The following is a 20,564-nucleotide window of genomic DNA, read 5'->3' as shown; positions in this document are numbered from 1 at the left end:
TAAATAAATAAATAAATAAATAAATAAATAAATAAATAAATAAATTTATTTATTTAAAAAAAAATACGTAGCATGGCCTATACAGCCCTGAGCATTCCGTCTTTGCTTACCTCTACAGCCTGGTCTCACGTCTTTCCCCTTCAGTCTCTATCTTCCAGCCGCACCAAGACAAGTGTGGCAGCTGAATCCTCCAGGAAGTAGATGCTGAGATGTAGTCAGGACGGCAAAAGGTTTGTTGGGGAGTAAAACCTATGAAAAGAAAAAGGAGGAAGCAGGACGGGGCAGGAGGAGCCATGAGGACCACAATACAGATCTGTCACAATCTTTGCCAGTACCATGGGGAGCTCTGGAGCAAAGGCTGCACATTACAGGACCCCACATTGGATGGAAATGGCCAGGCTTTTACACCGCAGTCTTAGTCACTGGCTGGGGCTACCAGAGAAGACCGTAACCCCCTCTCACAAGCTGAGGTGGAACTGAAGGAGTTAACAGCTGGAGGTTGTCAATTGATCTTATTCTTAACAGTCCTGTTTTGAAGCGGGAGCAGCCATTTCAGCATCTGCCACCAGGAAGCATATAACCAAAGTCCCCACTGAAGCCTAGGGGATTAGGGACACTTCCCAAGGAAGTGGCATTTAAATTGAGGCCTGGGAATTCCCTGGCGGTACAGTGGTTAGGACACAGCACTTTCAGTGCCAGGGGCCCGGGTTTGATCCCTGGTCTGGGAAGTAAGATCCTGCAAGCCACGCGTAGAGACCTAAATAAATAAACAAACAAACAAAAAATGAGGACTTGTTGGATAGATTAAAATTGGCCTGGAAAGCGTGAGAGTATTCCAGACCAAAGACCAGTATGTGGGAAGCCTCTGTGTGGCAAGGGTGTTGGATCTTTGAAGGAAATGAAAAAAGATCCCTGTGGCCGAGCACAACGTGTTGAGCACAATGTTGGCTTCCAGCACACACTCAGAAAATGGATCTCTTTCAAACTGAAGGTGTATAAGAGTTTTTTGAGAACCTCTAATTAAAAATGCAGATCCCTGATCCTCACCTAGAGAGTCTGATGCAGCAGGTCTGGTGCACAGCCCCATTACCTGTGTTTCAATAAGTCCTTCCCCTTGGGGATTCCAAAGTCACTTGTTCACAAGACACACTTTGAGGATTGTGATAAACAGTAGCTGTTATTATTATCTCTTTACTTTTTTTTTTTTTGGCCATGCTGCGCGGCTTGCGGGATCTTAGTTCCCCAACCAGGGATTGAACCCGGACCCTCAGCAGTGAAAGCATGGAGTCCTAACCACTGGACCTCCAGGGAATTCCCTATTATCTCTTTACTTGTCTGTCTCCCATAGACTGTAAGTTCCTCTCAGAGAGTTTCCTAGCACTGGGCATAAAATATGCACGTAATAAATATTTAAGGAATGAGCAAATGGCAAATAAAAATGGAGACAGGGGGCTTCCCTGCTGGCACAGTGGTTAAGAATCCGCCTGCCAATGTAGGAGACACGTGTTCGAGCCCTGGTCCAGGAAGATCCCACATGCCGCGGAGCAACTAAGCCACAACTACCGAAGCCTGCACGCCTAGAGCCTGTGCTCCGCAACAAGAGAAGCCACTGCAATGAGAAGCCCGCGCACCACAGTGAAGACCCAACGCAGCCAAAAATGAATAAATTAAATAAATAAATTAAATTAAAAATAAAAATGGAGGCAGGGCCGTGTAATAAAAATGGGATACCTAAAAGCACCTTGTAAACTATAAATAAAATGTACTATACTGTACACAGTGACTTTTAAACTTTTTTGGCCATGTCCCACGGTGAGAAATATATTTTACATTGCGACCCAACACACACACACACACACACACACACACACACACACACACACACACACACATACACACACACGTATAACTATAAAACAACAGATTCACTTACCAGTAGTTACCGTTATTGCATGTGAAGCATTCTGATATTTTCTATTCTATCCTTTTTCAAAAACTATGTTGTTTTAATGACCCATTCATGGGTCTTGTGCAGTTTAAAAAACAATGAGTAAAGTGCTGTCACTATCCCTTGACCTACCCTGTCCCCACTCCCCCAGCTACGATTTGGCCTTGCTAAATTAGCAACAAGTACCCACGATTTCTGTGAACTTAATTCTCGAGTCTGGTACATGCTGCTTCTTCTGACTCAAAAGACCCTTCTCCCCTTCCTTACTTGGGTAACTCCCATTTATTCTATCCTGCCCTGTGGCCTGGGAAGCCTTCCCTCTCCTGGGCATAGTGCTCCTATCTCTGTCGCTTTGTATGGAAATTGTCTGTTTACCTGTCCATATCGTTTAGCAGACTGTGAATACTTAGAAGTCAAGGACTGGGCAAAATGGGCAATCAAAAAATGCTTCTCAAATACTTGAATAAAATCTAAAGTGTTTTTATGTGCTATTTTGAGAGGGAAAGTCTGGGTGCTGAAGGGGTTAAGGGGAGGCATGAACTAAATGATATAATTATGTTGTTAAATACATGAAACTTCTTTAAACAAACCAGAAAAAAACTCACATTTTCAGATCCTTCCAAACTCAATGATTCACTAAAACCATTCACTATTTTAGTCAAGTTTTAGGTCAAACAGAGTGCAGGTTCTTGCTGTGGGGTTTTCGTACAGGGCCTAAATATTTAAGAGTTTTAAACATAAATATTAATAGAAATATTGATTCATTGAGAAGTGATAAAGACTTTGGTGCTCGAATCAAACCGAATGGGTCAAACTCAAAGATGTAACCTCTAAGTGTCCAGTATCATGACCATAAATGAGACAGACACAGCCCTCAGAAGGGGGTAGAGTGGCTTTGCTACTGAGCACACCCAAAGGCACCTTGGCTAATGTCCACATATACAAAGTGAGGAATTGAAATTACAAGGTCTTGTCTTTTCTTCACTCCTAGGGTTACTTCTGTTAGTTGAATTCACGTATACTGTATCTTGGAGACAGTGTTAATAAAATCCAGTAACATTTCAAAGATGCCTGTGTTGCTTTTGTAAACTGCTTAGTCTTTGTAAAGACAAAGTATTTTTGTCATTTCTTAGTGTCCTTCACTTTAAGCATTTCTACTTAAAGAGGCTCTTGTCACTTTTCACTCCGCTCTCTGTCCCTGGAGTCTTTCTTCTGTCTTGTATTTCCCCTCTTCTCTTAAGTAATCAGAAACCAAAAGAATCTTTGAAATGCAGCTCTCTGACAGCTGAAAGGGGTAAGGGACTACTTTGGATCATACTTCATAAAGGAGGATGCCAGAGAGCGAGGCTCAGCCCTTGACTCCTGGGAGCTGGGGTTGGTGTTCAGCAGAGGTGGCAGCGATGCAGGGATCTGAGAGCAAAATGAAGCATGGTTACTTGTGAAATGTTTGCTGTGCAGTTGCATTCTCTTCTTCTAGTGCACTGACAAACCCAGATTTAGAGCTTACAGTCTTTGTTTTTTCTATTAAGATTTGAAAAGGGTCGAATACTGGTAAGGCCACTGGTAAGCTATATATTCACTATATGCACTTGTATAACCTTGCTTTCATTCTGAGGGCATGTGATCTAACACTGAGCCTCCTGCTTGTTCCTACTTGTTCATGCTTAATATAGTTGAGAATTAAGAGAACTGTCATAATATTTACGTAAATACTATATTTTAAATGTACAACATTTATAATACTGTGCCTATTATGACCTTTTGTCTTTTAAGATTTTGTTTTTAACATCCAGAAACCCTTGTCAGTCATATAAAGAACATTAGTAGAAGTCGAGGAAAGAAAACAATTACCCTGTCTCACCACTGCAACAAATCAAAACTCTTTTCATTTTCCCATGTTCCCTTCAAGTCCTTGCCTGTATATCTATCAGGTATTTCACCTGCAAATGACTAAACAATAAAGGAGTTGTTGATAAGTCTAGTTTCATATGAGGCTTGACCCAGCAGCTTGAACTAAGTCACCAAGTAAGTACCAAGTTTCTTTCGACTACACTATTCTGCCTACCACTGTGTTGCTTTATCCTCAGGCTCCATATGGTGACCTTAGCAAGTTCCAGGCCCTCCCAGTGTGGTAGCAAAACAGCTGCAGAAGTTCTAGATCCCACATCCTCACACCTCATCAAGCCTTAGCAAATGGGCTCCGATTGGGTTACCTGTCCAACCCTGAGCCAACCACTATTGCCAGGGAGGTGATGTTCAGATTGACCTGAATTATCAGGACCCAACACATGGCTGAGAACTGGTGAGAAGTGGTTTCCTTCAAAACAAAACATATGTGCTCTTAGGAAAAAGAGAAAATGGGCGCTAAGCAGCATAAACAATATATGCCTGTTACCATGTGCAAACGATTTGTTTTATCATTAAAATAACCGTTTGGATGTGATTTTAGATTCTGCTTTTTAAACACAATTTTCTATAGAATTATATCTCAATATGTTGGACTGGTAGTAGGCATATGTTTAATGCTGTTAAATTTATGCCATTTTTAGTGATTCTGTCACCGTTTAAACTTGCATGTGAAATACGCTTGATGCTAAGGAAAAATCAGACAAGTCACTCAAATAATATGAGCATGTAAAATGGATCATCCATGGAAGTTGCTGTATCATAACAATGATCAAAACACGTCTTTGGTGTGGCCAACAATTTAAAGCCAAGACTGTAAGTGAATATTTATTCACTGATTTATTCATTTATTCAACAGATATTCAGCAAGTGTTCATGTTTGCCAGCGTGTGTTAGAGCGGGGAATACAAAGATGAATCAATTCTGTTCCCTGACCTCACTGAACACATTTTTTTGGCAGCCTTTTCCCCAAACCTCATTCTGAGTTTCATAATCTTGTTTTCTGTATATTTTACTTTGATGTAGCAAAATTCAATAACAACATCAAACTTTATATCTCTGATAAGTTTCTTCCCTGGGGTGGCCTGGACATCATTTCTATCTTCTTCAGAATGACCGTCAAGCCACAGGACTGCAGTGTCTGACTACAAAACAGATTCTTGCATATCTGCTTATGTGCTTCCAGAACTTAGTTATTAGCACATAATAATTCCTAGAGATCTAAAGGAAGATTTGACTAAATGGAGACAGGTACCGTACTCCTGGATGTCAGTCCTTCCCCAATTAATGTATTGTTAAGTGCAATTCTAATCAGTCATCATATTAATTTTTAAATTATAACATGATTTAAAGATAATTTGAATATCTTCTGGAGGAATATAAAATAAAAAATGAGTAATGGTTACCCCTTCACAGAAACTTTAAATGTGGTAAAAACTATAATTAATACAGTGATAAGTCTCCCTTTCAGAAGAATTTCAAATAATTATGTAAATGCAAATCCCACCTTTAGGACATATAGCTTAATTCCTGCCCTTTCTGCTCTGAGAGTGGACTATACTTACTGACCCTCTATAAAAGAACAGGACAGGGAAAGGGAAAAATAGTAACTTTGTAGTGGAGAAAACTGGCAAACATGACCTTAACTAAGTGATGAAACTTAACATCATCAGAGATGTCATATGAGTGTCATTTACCCCGATAGAGTATGATGAGAAGGGCACTTCACTTCTGTCATACTCTTTCCAAAAGCCCATAAGCCCAGTCTAATCTTGAGGAAAACATCAGACAACCCAGATTGGGGGACATTCCACAGAATAATTAGCTAGTATTCCTCAAGACCATCAAGGTCATGAGAAACAAAGAAATACTGAGAAACTATCACAGACCAGAGAGATTGAAAAAACATAGCATCTAAATGCTATGTGGTACCCTGGATTGGACCTGGAACAGAAAAAGGACATTAATGGAAAAACTGGTGAAAATCAAAGTCTAGCATTTAGTTAACCATAACGTACCAATGTTAGTTTCTTAGTTTTGACGAATGTACCACAGTAATGTAAGATTTTGACAGTGGGGGAAACTGGGTGAGGGGTATGTGGGAACTCCCTGTACTTTCTTTGTAACTTTTCTGTAAATCTAAAATTATTCCAAAATAAAAGTTTATTTTTTAAAAAACAGCATGATGTTGGCATAATTACATGCAAATAGAGCAATGGGATTGAAGATATTGCCTAGAAAGAGACTTAGTATATAAGAATACAAGAAAAAGGAGTTATTATAAATTATAGGTAATGTATAGATTAATCAACAAATAAGGTTGAGCCACAGTTATTCAACAATTTGAACTAAATCAAATTTGACCTTTACTTCCATATTCATCTATGAATAATCTATAAATATTTATTGAACACCACTCATATGCCAGGGATTATGTTAGGTATTAACACTGCCCCTGTTCTCCAGGTGCTTACAATTTAGTGGGAAATGAAACATGGAATAGTAATTATAAATGTAATTATTATAAAGGGGAAATACTGAGTGCTTGAAAAGTGTTCCTAACCTAGCCTAAGGCATCAAGAAAATCTCTGGGGCAGTCACGTTTACGTTGACATCTGAAGACCAGAAATCAGCCAAGTAACAAGGGAATGAAGAGTATTCTAGGAAGAGAGAACAACCCACGTAAAGACCTGAGATGTATGAGATGACCTAAGGAGAAAGGTTAGTGTGGCAAGAAAAAACAAGAGCTGAGAAAATAGTCCTAAGGTACCCTAACATTAGAGGATGAATAGTGGAGGAAGGGCCAGCCTTGGGACAGAGAAGAAACCATCAAGATGTACAAGGAAGAGATGTACATCTCTTCAAAAGAGAATGGCAACATGGAAGCCAAGAACAGAAATAGTTATATGCTGCTAAAGGTTGAAGTGTCCCTTGGATTTAGTAACACCAGGTTATTGGTAATCTTAAATAAGAGCATTGAAATGATAGGAATGAAAGCCAGATTAAGTGGTCTGAAAGGGCAACAGATAAGACTTCTGTTTTAAAGATGGCAAAATGATCACTTACAACAGTGTCCTAAAAATATAGGACACTATTTTCACCCAGACTCTGAAAATTCTATTGGTGAGGGGAGCACTAGCATCCTTGAAAGGCTCTGTATTGGCCATTGTCTACAAGTCAGAAATGACAGTGGGTGATGCTGCCATTGAAATGGGCTCCCTGAATTCAATGTGTGATAAGAGTGACAGAGACCAAGTGGAGCACTTAACTGTCAGAGATAAGGTAGCGCTCACTCTCTCTCTCTCCCTCTCTGGTGTGCATGGGGGCAGGGGAGGGACACGTGAATGTGTGTGCATGTGCAAACACAACCAGAGCAGTGCACTTTTATTGGCAGAGACAGTTACACCTTCAGTATCTTGCCTCAAGTCTGTGTCAACTCTCCAAATCTCTGTCATAATCTAGACTGTAGAGACTTTGATCATATCTCCTTTCCATATCACCTAACCAACTTCCATAGATAGTTGATTCACTGCCTTGATAACATCTTGCTGACTGTACCTAATGAACAGGAAGTTGCTTATCAAATACATTGGATGCTTTTATAAGACACATGAGTGCCAGAAGGTGGGAAATAAACATAAAAATTCAGGAGACTGTTACATTGACGAATTTTCCAGGGGTCTAGTGGTCTGAGGCATGTAAGCAGTAAGTTCTCCAAGATGAAATGGAGAGCAGAAGAGGGGAGACCATTATTCTCTGGAGATAATTACAGCAGATATGTGGGCAGACATAAGAGCCATAGTAGCTTCCCAGGGAGCTCTTGAAAACTATCTGCTTCTGCTTCACCGCTGCGGGCTAAGACAATTGGTAGAAGCTTCTCAGGTTATTGAGAATTATAGCATCTTCCTAGTAAGTATACCATACACAAATACACAAAAATAAACTCAAAATGGATTAGAGACCTAAATGTAAGACCAGGCACTATAAAACTCTTAGAGGAAAACATAGGAAGAACACTCTTTGACATACATCACAGCAAGATATTTTTTTGATCCACCTCCTAGAGTAATGGAAATAAAAACAAAAATAAACAAATGAGACCTAATGAAACTTAAAAGCTTTTGCACAGCAAAGAAAACCATAAACAAGACGAAAAGACAACCCTCAGAATGGGAGAAAATATTTGCAAATGAATCATCGGACAAAGGATTAATCTCCAAAGTATATAAACAGCTCATGCAGCTCAATATTAAAAAAACAAACAACCCAATCCAAAAATGGGCAGAAGACCTAAATAGACATTTCTTCAAAGAAGACATACAGATGGCCAAGAAGCACATGAAAAGCTGCCCAACATCATTAATTATTAGAGAAATATAAATGAAAACTACAATGAGGTATCACCTCACACCAGTTAGAATGGGCATCATCAGAAAATCTACAAACAACAAATGCTGGAGAGGGTGTGGAGGAAAGGGAACCCTCTTGCACTGTTGGTGGGAATGAAAATTGATACAGCCACTATGAAGAACAGTATGAAGGTTCCTTAAAGAACTAAAAATAGAATTACCATGTGATCCAGCAATCCCACTACTGGGCATATACCCAGAGAAAACCATAATTCAAAAAGACACATGCACCTCATTGTTCATTGCAGCACTATTTACAGTAGCCAGGTCATGGAAGCAACCTAAATGCCCATCGACAGACGAATGGATAAAGAAGTTGTGGTACATATATACAATGGAATATTACTCAGCCATAAAAAGGAAAGAAATTGGGTCATTTGTAGTGACATGGGTGGATCTAGAGACTATCATACAGAGTGAAGTAAGTCAGAAAGAGAAAAACAAATATTGTATATTAACACACATATGTGAAACCTAGAAAATGGTACAGATGAACTGGTTTGCAAGGCAGAAATAGCGACACAGATGTAGAGAACAAAGTATGGACACCAAGGGGGGAAAGTGGCAGGAGGTGGGGGTGGTGGTGTGATGAATTGGGAGATTGGGATTGGCATGTATACACCGATGTGTATAAAATGGATGACTAATAAGAAAATAAATAAATAAATAAATAAACATTAAAAAACAAAAGGAAAAAAAGAATCCACCTGCCAATGCAGGGGACACAGGTTCGATCCCTGGCCCAGGAAGATCTCACATGCTACAGAGCAACTAAGCTCATGCACAATAACTACTGAGCCTGCACTGTAGAGCCCACGAGCCACAACTACTGAAACCTGTGAGCCACAACTACTGAAGCCCATGCACCGCAACAAAGAGTAGCCCCTGATCGCCACAACTAGAGAAAGCCCATGCGCAGCAATGAAGACCCAAGGCAGCCAAAAATAAATAAATAAATAAATAAATAAATAAATAAATAAATAAATAAATACTCCATGTCCGCCAGAACCTAAGAATGTGACCTTATTTGGAGGTAGGGTCTTTGCTGATGCAATCAAGTTAAGATGGAGTCATACTAGATCAGGGTGGGCCCAAATATAATGATTAGTGTTCTAAGAAGCCCGTGTTAAGACACAGACAGTGACACAAGGAAGAAGAACATGTAAAAGCAAAGGCAGAGATTAGAGTGATGCAGCTATAAGCCAAGAAATGCCAAGGATTGCTGGCAACCACCAGAAGCTGGGAAAGAGGCATGGAACAATTCTCCCTTAGAGCCTCCAGAAGGAACCAGAGCTGCTGACACCTTGATTTTGGACTTCTAGCCTCCAGAACTATGGAGGTATAGTTCTGTTGTTTTAAGCCACTCAGTTTGTGGTAATTTGTTACAGCATGCCTAAGAAACTAATACAGCAGCCTTTAGGTATTGAATGGTACTTTATCATTATATTCTAAATACATATCTTTTGTTGGATATCAGGTCACAAATAATTTCGTCCAATTTGCCACTTAGATTTTCACTTTGTCTATGATGCCATTGACCTACATAATTTTTGACATAAAAGGTATAAACATTTTCCTTCATGTTTTGTGCTCTTTGTGTCCTGTTTAAGAAATCCTTCTTACCCTGAAACAATGAAGATATTCTCCCCTATTTTCTTCTATAAGTTTTTATGAATGATATGAGATAGAATTGTAAATTTTTTCAGTCAGTTGCTCCAGCACCATTTACTAAACAGTCTGTCTCTTCTCCACTGATATGTAATTCCATCTCTATCATATATCACATTCCATATATGCAAGAGTCTATTTTTGATCTCTCTCTTCTGTTCCATGCATCTATTTGTCTATCCTTGTACCAATAACACAGCAATTACTGTAACTTTATAGCAGTGGTTCTCAACTAAGGGTGATTTTACCTCCCAGGGGACATTTGGCAAATCAGGAGACATTTTTGGCTGTCATAACGGAGGTTGGGAGTGCTACTGGCATCTAAGAGTAGAAGCTAGAAATGCTGCTAAACACCCTACAATGCACAGGCCAATCCCCACAACAAGGAATTATCCCACCCCACGTGTCAGTGGCACCGAGGTAGAGAGACCCTGTTTTATAGAAGACTTGGTATCTGATAGGACAGTGCATTATCTCACTGAAACCTCAAAATAACTCTATGTGATAGGTACTACCACTATCCTTATTTTACAGATGAGAAATTTGAGGCTCTGAGGTTGAGTCAAGGTCCTAGATCACACATTTGTCAGTAATTGGTGGAACCTGGATATAAACTTCAGTAAAACTCCCTAAAATAAGATAGTTCTCATCCTGTCCTGAGACAGGACTTCCAAATCCCAGCAGGTTTTCCACTGATTGACTGATTTTACCAGAAAACTCACTGTACACCCTTTATGTGTGCCAACCTGGGTTGAATGGTGGGAACACCCAGCAAATAAGCCAGAGCCCCTGCCCTTGTAGAGTTCAGAGTCTAGTGGGGAGATAAACATGGGAGCAGACAATCTCTCCTAAAATGCTGCTGCAGAGGGTAACCATCACCTCAGTTTCCTATCACGAAATAGTGCTTTCAAAGTGTTCAAGGATACTTGTCACCCTATGTACTCCCAAATTTTGTTTAAATCTGAATTTTAATCCATGATGGAAAGGGTTTGCTAAGCAAAGTTCAACTTTAACCCAGCCCCTGTTCAAGTTACTGCAAATTCCAAATATGCTTATCAAGTGGAATTTTACTGTTATGGGTATGTAAATGTAGGGCAAAGACTGTATATAAAAATTGGACAGCAATAAAGACCAACAATTAAATCTTTTATTTTGGTGGGAATGTAAATTGGTACAGTCACTATAGGGAACAGTATGGAGGCTCCTTTAAAAAACTAAAAATAGAGCTACCATATGATCCAGCAATCCCACTCCTGGGCATATATCCAGAGAAAACCATAATTCAAAAAGATACATGCAGGGCTTCCCTGGTGGCGCAGTGGTTGGGAGTCTGCCTGCCAATGCAGGGGACACGGGTTCGATCCCTGGTCTGGGAGGATCCCACATGCTGCGGAGCAGCTGGGCCCGTGAGCCACGGTTGCTGAGCCTGTGTGTCTGGAGCCTGTGTTCCGCAGCAAGAGAGGCCGCGATGGTGAGGGGCCCGTGCACCGCGATGAAGAGTGGCCCCCGCTCGCCGCAACTAGAGAAAGCCCTCGCACAAGAAACGGGGACCCAACACAGCCATAAATAAATAAATAAATAAATAACATAAAATAAAAAAAAAGATACATGCAAATTGATAGAGCCACTATGGAGAACAGTATGGAGGTTCCTTAAAAAACTAAAAATAGAACTACCATATGACCCAGCAATCCCACTACTGGGCGTATACCCTGAGAAAACCGTAATTCAAAAAGAGTCATGTACCACAATGTTCATTGCAGCACTATTTACCATAGCCAAGACATGGAAGCAACCTAAGTGTCCATCGACAGATGAATGGATAAAGAAGATATGGCACATATATACAATGGAATATTACTCAGCCATAAAACGAAACAAAATTGAGTTATTTGTAGTGATGGACCTAGAGTCTGTCATACAGAGTGAAGTAAGTCAGAAAGAGAAAAACAAATACCATATGCTAACAAGTATATATAGAATCTAAAAAAAAAAAAAAAAGGTTCTGAAGAACCTAGGGGCAGGACAGGAATAAAGATGCAGACGTAGAGAATGGACTTGAGGACACAGGGAGGGTGAAGGGTAAGCTGGGATGAAGTGAGAGAGTAGCATTGACATATACACATACCAAATGTAAAATAGATAGCTAGTGGGAAGAAGCTTCCTCGCACAGGGAGATCAGCTGGGTGCTTTGTGACCACCTAAAGGGGTAGGATAAGGAGGGTGGGAGGGAGACGCAAGAGGGAGGGGATATGGGGATATATGTATGCATATAGCTGATTCACTTTGTTATACAGCAGAAACTAACACAACATTGTAAAGCAATTATACTCCAATAAAGATGTTAAAAAAAAATGATACATGCGCCCCAATGTTCAAAGCAGCACTATTTACAATAGCCAAGACATAGAAGCAACCTAAATGTCCATTGACAGATGAATGGATAAAGAAGATGTGGTACATATATACAATGGAATATTACTCAGCCATAAAAAAAGAACGAAATAATGCCATTTGCAGCAACATGGATGGTCCTAGAGATTATCATACTAAGTGAAGTCAGACAGAGAAAGACAAATATCATATGATATCACTTATATGTGGAATCCAAAAAATGATACAAATGATCTTATTTATAAAACAGAAACAGACTCACAGACTTCGAAAAGAAACTTATGGTTACCAAAGGGGAAAGGTCAGGGGGAGGGATAAATTAAGAGTTTGGGGTTAACATATACACACTACTATATATAAAATAGATAATCAACAAGGATCTACTGTATATCACAGAGAACTCTACTCAATGTTCTGTAATTACCCATGTAGGAAAAGAATCTGAAAAAGAATAGATATATGTATATGTATAACTGAATCTCTTTGCTGTACACCTGAAACTAACACAACATCATAAATCAACTCTACTCCAATATAAAATAAAAACTAAAACTAAATAAATAAAAATAAAATTGGAAAGGATTCGTCAAAAAAAAATCTCTTCTTTTGTTTAGAGAGAAAATGCTTGTCAGTTGTACCTGAATTAATACAATAATCATAGCAGGGAATCCGTGATAAAACAACAGAATGAAAGTTAGCGCCATTTAACCTTCCTCTCTGCCCACCCCAGCCTTTCAGAAGTTTGAAAAGAAGGCCTGCAGGGTCATTAAATTCTCTCTGTGGTAGCAGGATGGCTGTGTTGGTCTCAAACCATCCAGAATAGAGGGGTTCTAGTCTAGCCTTAGAAATCTACTCATATGATGATTGTTCCACAGCCTCCCTCGGCAGTTCTTAAGTGTTCTTAGAATTTTAATATTTATTAAATCCAAACCTCATCAACTTATTTCCGAAGCCCAGACAATGGCAGGCAAGATCTGTTGTAATTGATTTGTCACCTGTCCTTCCCTTGCCAGGTTCTCGTTTTACTTGCCAGGCACTTTCCACCGTCAAACTATTTTCTTCCTGTCCTGATTGCCAAACTTTCTTCTACTTAGTCTTACATCACCCCTACCCTCATCTCCTCCCATTCATGCCCAGCCTCTCCTTTTCTGAGTGCTGGATTCTCAGTCTCCTTTAGGCCTAATTCTTGGAGCACTCCTGATTCCAGTTGCTGAATTTTGCAACTTTTCAATTACCTTTTTACTTTTTCTGAACAGTAATGCTTTAGGCATAGATTAATTCTATCTTATTGTGGATTACTGCAGCTGGCTAAAGGAAATTGATGCCTATTTTGTAATGTTACTTTTATGAGAAGTAATTTAGCTTTAAATTTTTTTACCCAGTGATGCTCACATTACCTGTTTAGCCATTTTCACACCATGTTTAGCTATGTATTTCTTATGTACTTAAGTGGATTGGGTAATGCCTTCCTGACAAAGAAAAATTCCCTTAGTATGGTTTGGCTGAAGTTTTGTTGAAGAGTCATAGCAATTCAATTTTTAATGTTCCTACTCCAAGCATTCATCCAACAGATACTTATTAAGCATTCCAAGCACTGGGCCTTTAGGATGAATCAGACTCAGCCTGTCTTCCTGGAGCTCCCCTCCAGTGGCACGCCAGGCATTTTGACTAATAATTACCGTAGGAGGTAATGACTGTTCTAAGTGTCCTGGGAGCAAAATGGAAGACCGGCTTGGTCACAATCATTTTCTGAGTGACTTCAGTCTGACTGGCAGGCACTGTGCTGAGCTGAGAGGGAAGCGGGTACAAAGATGAATCACATATGGTCCCTACCCTCAGGAGTCACAGTCTAGTGGGAGAGACTGAATGGGGTAAGATGCCTGAGGCTTACAAAGCGGAAATGGCTAGGCTGAGTCTTGAAGGATAAGAAGACTGAGGGCAGAGGTGGAGGAGGGAACTCCTCCAGGCAGGGTAACAGCCTGAATAAAAACACAGAGGCATAAAACCTCAGGACCTGTGCAAAGAACCACATGCCTTTTGTTATTCGTGGAGGGTAAAGGACAGACCGGGAGTGCTAAGAAATGAGACCAAAGAGGGAAACAGAAGCCTAGAATGGGATTAAATATTATAACCAAGGAAGTGGTGCTGTAGACAGGTTTGTGTTTTAGAAAAGTCACTCAGCCTATGAGGTGGAGGGTGGATTTATGGCTTGGGCAAATGATTAGACTTGATGCCATTTACTGAGCAAGAGAACATTGAAGGAGAAGATGGGAGAGTAATGGAGGGGATATGAAAATTTCAGTTTGAGGTATACTGGATTTGAAGTGTCTCTGAGACATCAGAGGGGAAATATTTAGCAGGAGCTTGAATACATGAAGTGGCAGATCTGAGGAGAGGTCAGGACTGGGAAAGATTTGTGAGTCATCAGCATATAGGTACAGTTAAAAGCAGGATAAGTGATAAATCAAATATGTCCAGACATTAAAATATTAATGAATAAAAAGGAATGTCAATTTCTTTGTGACAATCTTCTGGTCAATAAAGTGAGTAACCTAAATTACAATAATTTTTTTCTCCATGGTATTGAATGAAGATTTATTTCATTTTTCATTCCATTTGAGTTTTTAAAATGCACTTAGAAAGGGGCGGTGGAGGTAGAGGCTGGGGCACAATTATATAGTGAAGAAACCTGTCAAACACTGACGCAGCTAGGCAATCAAGGTTAACATCATCATTGATAAGTCATGTTAAAAACATGTACCCTTGATATGATGTGATGAGACTGGCACTTCACCTCATTGGTCTTTCTCCCCAAAACCTATGACTTCACTCTAACCATGAGAAAACATCAGGCAAACCCAAACTGAGGGACATTCTGCAAGAAAACCTGGCCAGTGCTTCTCAAAACTGTCAAAGCCATCAAGGACGGGAAAGTATGAGAAACTGCCACAGGCCAGAATAGGCTAGGGGGATATGATGACTAAATGTAACGTAATATCCTGGATGGGATCATGGAACATAAAAAGGGCTTTGGGGTAAAATAGGTGAAAGCCAAATAAAGTGTTTTAGTTAATAGTAATGTACCAATGTTGGTTACTTCGTTGTAAAAAAATGCACCATGGTGGCATAGGATGTTAACAGTAGGAGAAACTGGATGAAGGTCTACAAAAAGTCTCTGTACTATCCTTGCAAATTTTCTGCAAATCTAAAACTATTGCAAAACAAAAGTGTATTTTTTAAATGCAGTCAGTAAACATGTTTTCCTTGAATTAGCTTTTAGGCAAAAAAGATTTTTCTCCATGGGTGTAGAGTGAGAAAAGCCATGAACAGAGAATTGCCCCTGGGGGAAACCAACATGTACATGGCAATCAGAGAAAGGAGAAAAGACAAGAACCATTACTGAGGTCAGGAGAGTAATGTTTAGGAGAGTGTCAGTAGGATCCAATGCCAAGAAGTCTAGTAAGGTAAGGACTTAAATGTCCACAAGGAAATAGAATAAAAAGCCCAGAAAGAGACCAACACCTAAATGGAAACTTAATATATAGCAAGGTGGCCTTACAAATCAGTGGGGAAAATGATGGATTATTCAACAAATATTTTGGGAGCAATTAGTTACCCATATGGGGGGGAAAGTAGATCCCTATCAATGTTAGGTAGATCGGACTTGATACGAAAAAAAAGTATATAAACCTTTTAGAAGAAACTATGGGAGAATATTTTTGGGGACTTCCCTGGTGGCACAGTGGTTAAGAATCTGACCGCCAATGCAGGGGACACGGGTTAGATCCCTGGGCCAGGAAGATCCCACATGCTGTGGGGCAACTAAGCCCGTGTGCCACAACTACTAAGCCCAGGCACTGCAACTACTGAAGCCCCCGCGCCTAGAGCCCGTGCTCCACAACAAGAGAAGCCACTGCAATGAGAAGCCCGTGCACCTCAATGAAGAGTAGCCCCTGCTCACCGCAACTAGAGAAAGCCCGCGCAGCAACGAAAACCCAATGCAGCCGAAAAAACAAAGGGGGTCAATCTAGAATATTTTTGACCTCAGGGTACAGTAAGAGTTCTTAAATAAGACTCCAAAAGTTCTAACCACAAAATAAAAGATGAATAAATCTGAAAATTAAAATGTAAATTAAAACAAGAGTGAAATATGTTAACATACCATTGTCAGGGAGGGGAAAATTTCCCCCTACTCCTCTTGGTTCTTTTGACTGGTCTAATAATTAAATTGACACAAGACAAATTAACCAGAGAAAAAAATTAACTTTTTATATACAGAGGTCTTATAAGTATAGGACCCAAAGACATGACCAAAGAAGGCAACTTTTATACCTTTTAGACAAAAAACAAAAACAAACAAACAGAAAAAATAAATAAATTTGTGAAGAATTGACAAGACAAAGAAGTTTGGTCTTGGGGTAGTAATTTAGTAAAGAAGTAACAAACTTTGTTTATACAGCCTTCTTGGCTCTAAATTCTCTATCGCTGATGATAAGGATTTCTCTCTACCTCCTGGTACAGGGTGGGTACCTTTCACGTGGGAGATTTACTTCCTGTTTGCAGGGGTACAAAGGAGGGTCAGAGTGTCCTTCTTCTTTTTTTAAAAATTAATTAATTAATTAATTTATTTATTTATTTATTTATTTTGGCTGCACTGGGTCTTCACTGCGGTGCGTGGGCTTCTCTAGCTGCAGCATGTGGGATCCTAGTTCCCTGACCAGGGACTGAACCTGGGCCCCCTGCATTGGGAGCGTGGAGTCTTAACAACTGAATCACCAGAGTGTCCTTTTTGCATCAGCTGTTTCTTAAGTAATTCAATTTAATTCAAAATAATCATTATGCCAAAGTGGCTTATTTGGGGGTGGCCTGCCCTGAACCCCATCATCATCAAATTGACTAAAATCTAAAAGTCTAGCAAGAGCAAGTTTTGGAGAAGATGTGGAGAAATTGGAACTCTCATACATTGCTCTAGAGAGTAAAAACTCATAAAACCATCTAGAAGAACAATCTGACAATATCTAGTAAAAGTTAAGATATACATACCCTCCGGTCAAGCAACTATACTCTTAGATATATATGCAAAATAAAATTGCGTATATATGTCCATGTGAGATATGAATAAAAAAAGTCAAGACTATTCCTTGATGCATTATTCATGACAGTAGAACATTGCAAATGATTTAAATGATAATCAGGAGACTGGATAAATATAGTATCTTTATCAAATATGTGACAGATGTTAAAATTGAACTGTTTTAGTCTCATTCCAAAGTGAAATGCAGAATCACCGTGCAGGACTTGCAAAAAAGATTTTTGAAAACCAGTCTGCAATTCTTTACTTTGTACCACATTGAGGGTAACAAAAGTCTTGGGAATTGGAGATGGAAAGAGGAGAGGTACAGAAATCACGTTAGAATGGACCTGTGCTCTAGGAGTTGGTCTGGGCAAAGAATGCATGTGTGAGCCATACTTTTTCATATTCTTTTCCATTATGGTTTATTACAGAATATTGACTATAGTTCCCTGTGCTATACAGTAGGACCTTGTTGTTCATCTGTTTTATATATAGTACTTTGTATCTGCTAACCCCAAACTCCTAATTTATCACCCCCCAACCCCCTTTCCCCTTTGGTAACCATAAGTTTGTTTTCTATGTCTGTGAGTCTGTTTCTATTTTGTAAATAAGTTCATTTGTATCATATTTTAGATTCCACATGTAAGTGATATCAGATGGCATTTGTCTTTCTCTGTCTGACTTACTCCACTTAGTATGATAATCTCTAGGACCATCCATGTTGCTGCAGATGGCATTATTTCATTCTTATTTATGGCTGAGTAATATTCCATTGTATATATACCACATCTTCTTTATCCATTCATCTGTCAATGGACATTTAGGTTGCTTCCATGTCTTGGCTGTTGTAAATAGTGCTGCTATGAACATTGGGGTGCACATATCTTTTTGAACTATAGTTTTCTCCAGATATATATTTTCTCCAGGAGTGGGATTGCTGGATCATATGGCAACTCTATTTTTAGTTTTTTAAGGAATCTTCATATTGTTTTTCATAGTGACTGCACCAACTTACATTCCCACCAACAGTGTAGGAGGGTTCCCTTTTCTCCACACCCTCTCCAACATTTATTATTTGTAGACTTTTTAAATTATGACCATCCTGACTGGTGTGAAGTGGTACCTCACTGTAGTTTTGACTTGCATTTCTCTAATAATTAGCAATGTTGAACATCTTTTCGTGTGCCCATGGGCCATCTGTATGTCTTTGGAGAAATGTCTGTTTAGGTCTTCTGCCCATTTTTTGATTGGGTTGTTTGTTTTTCTGTTATTGAGTTGTATGAGCTGTTTATATATTTTGGAAATTAAGCCCTTGTTGGTTGCATCATTTGCAAACATTTTCTCCCGTTCTGTAAGTTGTCTTTTCGTTTTGTTTATGGTTTCCTTTGCTGTGCAAAAGCTTATAAGTTTGATTAGGTCCCATTTGTTTATTTTTGCTTTTATTTCTATTGCCTTGGGAGACCGACCTAAGAAAACATTGCTGTGATTTATGTCAGAGAATGTATTACTTATGTTCTCTTCTAGGAGTTTTACGGTGTCATGTCTTATATTTAAGTCTTTCAGCCATTTTGAGTTTATTTTTGGTGTGAGGGAGTGTTCTAACTTCATTGATTTACATGCGGCTGTCCAGATTTGGGAAAGATGTTTTTGCCCACATCAGAGAAATGCCAGTGACAGATCTCCATTATGGGCAGGTGAGTCTCCAAAGAACTCACCAAAGCACCCCATGACACAGATTCAAATGCCTTCCGAGACTGCGTTTTGTAACTAAAGGGACCAGAACACTTTTCACTACCAAAGAGTGATCAGAAAAGTTAGGAGGCCCACCCTAAATTTTATCTAGGAGCAAGGGAAGAAGTAACTCTGTAGAATAAATTTAAGGGGTCAGTGGAAAACAAAAATAAAGCTGCTTTCACATGACCTCCCAAATGTTGTGCTTGTTCAAAGTATTAGTTACATTTGTATATTTTTTATCTTTTTTGTTTATTTTTGGCTGTGTCGGGTCTCAGTTGCAGCACACGGGATCTTCGTTGCGGTAGGAACTTTCGTTGCCACGCGTGGGCTACCCTCTAGTTGTGGCACGTGGGTTTTCTCTCCCTAGTTGTGGTGCGTGGGCTCTGAAGTTTACAACATGCGGGCTCTTGAGGCTCGTGGGCTCAGTAGTTGTGGCATGTGGGCTTAGTTGCCCCATGGCATGTGGGATCTTAGTTCCCCAACCAGGGATCAAACCCACGTCCCCTGCATTGGAAGGTGGATTCTTGACCACTGGACCACCGGGGAAGTCCTTAGTTACATTTGGAATGATGCTACACAGCAGTAAAATGGCTAAAGCAGAGGATGTACACCAATGTAGATAAATCTCAAACCTAGAATGTTGAATGAAAAAAGTCACAGAAGGATAAGTATAGTATGATACCACTTACATAAAGTTTGAATATATGTAAAATAATACCATACATTACTTTGGTATACTTATGTAGTAAGATTATAAAAATATACACGTGAATATTAAATACTAAATCCACTCAGGAATTTGGTTACCTCCAGAAAAGAGCAGGAAGATTGGAGGAAGAAAGGGATACAAGAAGGCTTCACGTATTGTAATAATTCACTTCTTTAACTGGATAGGACCACATGGGGGATCATTATTTTATTTTCTATTGTCTTTTGCATGCAGCGATATTTCATAATTTGTTAAAGTTGGGAAGAAAGGACCTTTTGAAATAGACTGTTAAATTGGGGTAGCTGGCCTTAGGAAGAGCAGTGTCAATAGGAGGTGGGAGCAAAGGCTGAATGCAGTGGTGAGAAGTGAAGGGGAGGTACCATTTGAGCTAAGTCTTAAAGACGTGCAAGGCCTCAACCTGTATTTCCAGCCTCTAGCCAAGCTAAACAGGTCACTATGCCCGAGACATAGCTCACTTGCTCCCTGAACTAAATATTTGCTTACATCAGTCCTGCTCCCAGGGATTAACAATTGTAGCTGCCATTTTGTGACAGCCTATTGCAATCCTGGCCACTATGTATAGAACACCTACTATGTGCCAGTAACTTTACAGATACTATTCTATTTAATCCTGACAACAGACTTATGAAGTAGATATTGTTATTCTCATTTTACAAATGAGAAAATTGAGCTTAAATGTAATATTCCAGGTCACTCAGGAAA

The 20,564-nt window shown here is 39.5% G+C and overlaps 1 protein-coding gene and 1 pseudogene across 2 annotated transcripts in view; one reads left to right on the top strand and one right to left on the bottom strand.

Moving 5' to 3' along the window:
* Positions 1-1,877, bottom strand: part of ZSWIM5 (zinc finger SWIM-type containing 5) — a 288,792-nt gene extending 286,915 nt beyond the window's left edge. The window contains exon 1 of the mRNA XM_082454999.1: positions 111-1,877. The gene's annotated coding sequence lies outside the window, so the exon portion shown is untranslated. The remainder of the gene's footprint in view (positions 1-110) is intronic.
* The window catches only part of LOC309657991 (small ribosomal subunit protein uS8 pseudogene), an 85,929-nt pseudogene that overhangs the window by 56,350 nt on the left and 9,015 nt on the right, over positions 1-20,564 (top strand). The window lies entirely within an intron of this gene.

The sequence above is a fragment of the Balaenoptera physalus genome (assembly GCF_965194825.1).
Source record: "Balaenoptera physalus genome assembly, chromosome: 1".
Lineage (NCBI taxonomy): Eukaryota > Metazoa > Chordata > Mammalia > Artiodactyla > Balaenopteridae > Balaenoptera > Balaenoptera physalus.
The sequence above is the reverse complement of the archived record's forward strand: the minus strand, read 5'-3'. Positions and strand labels throughout refer to the sequence as shown.